The 5,527-nt window shown below is 48.7% G+C and overlaps 1 protein-coding gene across 3 annotated transcripts in view; it reads right to left on the bottom strand.

Annotated features, from left to right (window-relative positions):
- Positions 1-5,181, bottom strand: part of LOC310798301 (band 4.1-like protein 1) — a 108,702-nt gene extending 103,521 nt beyond the window's left edge. For all 3 annotated transcript variants that reach the window (XM_083660806.1, XM_083660808.1, XM_083660807.1), the window contains exon 1: positions 5,060-5,181. The gene's annotated coding sequence lies outside the window, so the exon portion shown is untranslated. The remainder of the gene's footprint in view (positions 1-5,059) is intronic.
- Between the last annotated feature and the right edge of the window lie 346 nt (positions 5,182-5,527).

Raw genomic sequence — 5,527 nt, 5'->3', positions numbered from 1 at the left:
GTGCCTCGTACAGAGGAGATCAGGGCTGCTTCAGCCTCACTGGGTGCCTCATGCAGAGGAGATCAGGGCTGCTTCAGCCTCACTGGGTGCCTCATGCAGAGGAGATCATGGCTGCTTCAGCCTCACTGGGTGCCTCATGCAGAGGAGATCATGGCTGCTTCAGCCTCACTGGGTGCCTCATGCAGAGGAGATCATGGCTGCTTCAGCCTCACTGGGTGCCTCGTACAGAGGAGATCAGGGCTGCTCCAGCCTCACTGGGTGCCTCGTACAGAGGAGATCAGGGCTGCTTCAGCCTCACTGGGTGCCTCATACAGAGGAGATCAGGGCTGCTTCAGCCTCACTGGGTGCCTCATGCAGAGGAGATCAGGGCTGCTTCAGCCTCACTGGGTGCCTCATGCAGAGGAGATCAGGGCTGCTCCAGCCTCACTGGGTGCCTCGTCCAGAGGAGATCAGGGCTGCTCCAGCCTCACTGGGTGCCTCGTCCAGAGGAGACGAGGGCTGCTTCAGCCTCACTGGGTGCCTCGTACAGAGGAGATCAGGGCTGCTTCAGCCTCACTGGGTGCCTCATACAGAGGAGATCAGGGCTGCTTCAGCCTCACTGGGTGCCTCGTCCTCTCTCTCATTTGAATTGCAAATGAAGGCAGGCAGCATGCTGGGCTCTGAAAACCCAGCAGCACCCACAGGCATCTTAACACACACAAGCACCAGCAGCTTTTGTCCCCACACACACACACACACACGCATGCACACACACACGCACACGCACACGCACGCACACACACACACACACACACACACACACACACACACACACACACACACACACACACACACACACACACACACACAGTGAAGAAAGACATTAACCACCAGAATATGAGCGTGATTCTATTTGATCCGTCTGACATATCCAGTTGATCCCAAATTTGCCAGGAACATGAAAAGAGTGACAGGCAAACAGGCTAGTGAAACAAGAGAAGCAGAGACAGGAGTCTGCCGCTGATGCAATGGCTGCCTGCTAGTTGCCTGCTTGGAGGGAAAAGGGGGCGGGTCTGACACAGCTGGCGCAGGAGCGTGTCCAATGTGACAGACAGGTCTACTGACTACGACTGCCAGTCTGTGTGGGCAGAAAGAAGCTACAGCGTCACAGCAGCAGCAGAGACACCCTGATTGTGATTTGTGCCTGCAGTGCACACTAACGCCCCGTTACAATGCAAGCAAACAATACAACCAAAATGACACGCAGGTGTTGAAGTAAGCGGTGCAGATTGGCAGGTCCGACCCCCCACCCCCCCACCCCCCACCCCGACACCGCGTGTGCATGTTTCGAGGCGCTCTCTCTATAGCATGCCAAAGTCTTGGCAATGAGGAAATTAACTCTCCATTCATTTCCAGACGTTTCTTAAACTGTTTGTGTGTCTGTGCACGCGTGCGTGCGTGCGTGCGTGCGTGTGTGCATGCGTGTTTTACCGGCTATCGACCTCGAGGCGCTCTCTCTCTCTCTCTCTCTCTCTCCGCCTGTGACTGTCTGTGCAAACCGGGGAGCTGGGGGAGGCACGGAGTGGCAAGGTGGGCTAGGTTAAATCTCGTCCACACACATCTCCAGGGGGTTCCTCCGTATATAACCCCCCACTAAAAACATGCAGAAGATCAGATCGTCATCGTCATCCGACCAGTGACGACAACATCCGAAGTTGGTCCCCGGGCGCTGTACGAGAAAGCGACCACTGCTCCTGGCCTGCCCCCCGGAGGAAAGGACATGCCTGGATGGGTTAAATGCAGAGGACACTTTTCACCGCCACCGTCAGCATGAGTGTGTTGTGGCCGCATGCATGTGTTGTGGTGTTCGTGTGACAATAAAAGACGGGCTTGTCCGTTTTTGTCCGAGTTTTTTTTTTTTTAATCTTATGCACACACATCCTGTGCTTAACACCTTAAGTGCCATAGCCGAAATAATTCGTCTTACATAATCCAACGCTTAAGTGCCAGAGCCGAGTTTACTCGTCTTACATAAACATTTTTTTTTTTTGACGGTGGGACATCAATCAACAACTTTTACATCTTCGAGATCACTATTGGAGCAAGATAATGTGTATAATCTATTTTACCGACCCACTAAGTGTTGACAGTGCTCCCCCAGACAACCGAAATCAAAGAAAAAACTGCCGCGGGACCAAGCCGTTCAAGGAAATGCCGTGGCGATTTTACAGTAATCCATTCAAGACTTGTCTTGCCTGAGAGCGGCCGCGCACCGGCAGCAGCACACAGAGAGCGGAGAGCGATTTGCAAAATAGATCATAGGTGAAACACACTTTGAAACACCTCAGAAAGGCCAGAATCAACATCTGCCCATCGCCCACGCATTCCCCGGCCCATCTTGACTCGCACAAGGAGCGTCCGCACGCAGGCAAGCAGGCAGGCAGGCACACAGGCAGGCAGCAGCAAAAGCGCTTCTGACACGCCCGCTGTACAGCCAGGAGGAAGGAGGAGAAGACACACGGAGGGAGGAGTTTGAATGAGAGGGGTGTTTCCTGTTGTTATGGAGGAAATTACTGTTCAAAACTATTGTTTAGAATGTCTGACGGTCTTACTGATGCCAAAAATGAATGGTTAAAGTGACTGTTTCACAAAAAGCCATTTATCTCTGAATAAATTTCCAGACGCTGAAACCATGCTGTACTCAACGGCTAATATCTACATAACTACTAACTCTGCAAACTAACTCTTTTAGACAGAGAAAGCACACATTCTATTAGTTATTTTTAGATGATTGGTGTTCATGAATTCTTAACAGAAAAGAATCCTCGGCTGTTGTAAAATGAGCCAGAATCGTCAAAAACACCCCTGGCACAACTTACCTACAGGAATGAAAACATGGCTGGCATTCAATGTGTTAAACACACACATAGTCACTTATAGAAGTGGCTGCACTGCTTAAAGATACATGATATTTCGGGGTGCATAATATATCAGATAAGATAGCAGTATCGGCCAATGTTAGTCAATTTATTTTTTTTCATATTAGGAAACAATGCAGTAAATCTATGATTTGTGGAATTTTCCAAATGTTTTGGATATAAAGAATGACATTACTTTTTCAAATTCACAGTGTTTCATAGAAACTTTTATACATTTTATACAGATCATATCAACATCGATAAATATCGGTTATCGGCCATCGGTTATCATTATCGGCCAATACTTTCATATCGGTGCATCCCTATTGATATTAGAGCCAATGTCACACAATCACAAGACCTTGTAGAGGCGCAGCTTCTTGCACAGGTCAGTTAGCGATGGGTTCAAAGGTCATCAAACCGTATAATGTATGAATTCATCTGCAAATAGGTCCCAGTCTGTGTCAGACAGATATATCTTGCTCATCATAAGGCATGGCAGACTTATCTGCACAACCCTACGAAGCAACCTGAAGCTGAAGCCCTGCAGCGTTGGTTTGGCTGAAATGTGGTTGGTTTGGCTAATAAAAAAAGCAGACAAATCCACAAGGCCAAAGGTTAATCCATTCCCATGCATGTGGACCTGTCTGCTTCACCTCTGTAGTCACATATCTCCACATTATTGAGTCATGATTGGTATTTCACAACGAGGCTTTTGCAGTTAGACCTCGCTGATAGATTGATAGATTGTCAGTAAACATTGTGTTTCTGTTTGTTTTAGAACAGACTCACTCAACCACCTTGTGCAGGCAGGCAACTTGAGGTGTCATGTTGATGATCGGGTGTGACGTCATGTGATATTGTGTAAGCGCTCAGTGTGTGTGTGTGTGTATGTTATGTGTGTGTGTGTGTGTGTGTGTGTGTGTGTGTGTGTGTGTGTGTGTGTGTGTGTGTGTATGTTATGTGTGTGTATGTGTGTGTGTGTGTGTGTGTGTGTGTGTGTGTCATTGTGGGTATTGCATAATTAGTGATGGGGGGGTTACGCGTGTCAACGTGAGTAGCACTGTGCCAAACAGCAGATCCAGTTTGCCTTCACAGGTAGGATGGACTGAGGGATAAAAAACACACATCTCAGGGGTTGCCAGCTGACTTCTGAAGCCTTCTGAAGCACGACTTGTAAAGAAGACAAGGGCATGAAATGGAAATCAGAGGCCGAGGCCGGAGGTGAGAGCAGCCCTCTAGCCTGCAAAGTGGCTGTTCAGGCTGGGAAAGGCTTGATGTCATGCTGAAGGGGCTGGTAGGCACTAAATGATGCTACAACTCTCATTCCCATAATGAACATACCACATCAGTTATTTATTTTATCCTCCACTGAATATAGGATTATATGGGATAGGCGAAGCGCCTTTCAGCTTCGGATGACATTTATATTTTGACGAAAAGTCTGAAAATAATCTAAATCCAGTGGTTCTCAGGGACCACCAGAGGTCCTTGAGGGGGTTCCAGGGGGGTCCCCATCAGCAAACTGATGAGTTGTTAAACTTCAACAGTATTTAATTGACAAGATGTTAACACAATAGAGAAGGTATAAGAACAATGAGTGTTTTGATTACAGCTTCTCTGTTATCTCTCATACCTGTATATAGCCTCTATGGAATTCTGGACAAAATCATATCCGTCAATAAACTATTTTCACATTTGGGTCTGAGCGACAACATCTCGTCAAATGGGGGTCTGCGGCTGCAGAGGCTCTGTCTATGTGGACTAATTTAGGGGGGTCCAATTGATATGAACTGGTCTATTGAACAACAGCTGTCTGAATGAAATGCCTTATCACTGCAGCAGCTCAAAGCACAACGAGAATAACCAATTGCCTGCTGGCTGCCATAGACTATCTCATCATAAAACTGTCGAATCACGCGTAAAAGAGCAACACGGACAAATAGCTACGGGAATGATCCCGGGGTTGCTGAAGCCCGACGCTCAACAATTCGCTTCAAAACACTTTGTGCTGCAGCCAAGCCTGATCTCACGCCGCCGACATAAGCAAAATACACACACACACACACACGCTGACACGCACACGCACACACGCGCTCGGACACACTCACGCACAAGATCACGCACACCCGCACACATAAACATCATATATTTCAACATACCCTGCTGTCAAACTGACATCCAGGTGAGGCGCGTTGATGTTGCGCACCAGGGAATCAAAATCCTGCTCGTGCCGCCGCCGCCGCTCCTCCGTCTGTATTCCCCGGTCGGTTTGAGAGACGGGTTGGTTAGGGAGTGTGTCGGTGTGTTTGCCGGTGAAAAGCCAAAGCCTCACAGAGCCTCAGCTGCATGTGAGAGGGAGGAGGGATAGAGAGAGTGTGTGTGTGTGTGTGTGTGTGTGTGTGTGTGTGTGTGTGTGTGTGTGTGTGTGTGTGTGTGTGTGTGAGAGAGAGAGAGAGAGAGAGAGAGAGAGAGAGAGAGAGAGAGGGAGAGAGCCTACAGTACGCAGAAGGAAGACGCGCGCAGTCAATCCGTGTGTGGGGAATGCGTAAAGCCGAGCCCCCTCACTGCAAAAAATATGTCCCTTTCTACAAGTCCTTGGGAAATAGGCTACTGATGGACATTCCCCC

The sequence above is a fragment of the Poromitra crassiceps genome, assembly GCF_964638095.1.
Source record: "Poromitra crassiceps genome assembly, chromosome: 25".
Taxonomy (NCBI): domain Eukaryota; kingdom Metazoa; phylum Chordata; class Actinopteri; order Beryciformes; family Melamphaidae; genus Poromitra; species Poromitra crassiceps.
Note: the sequence above shows the minus strand (reverse complement) of the source record. Positions and strands in the feature narration are given on the sequence as shown.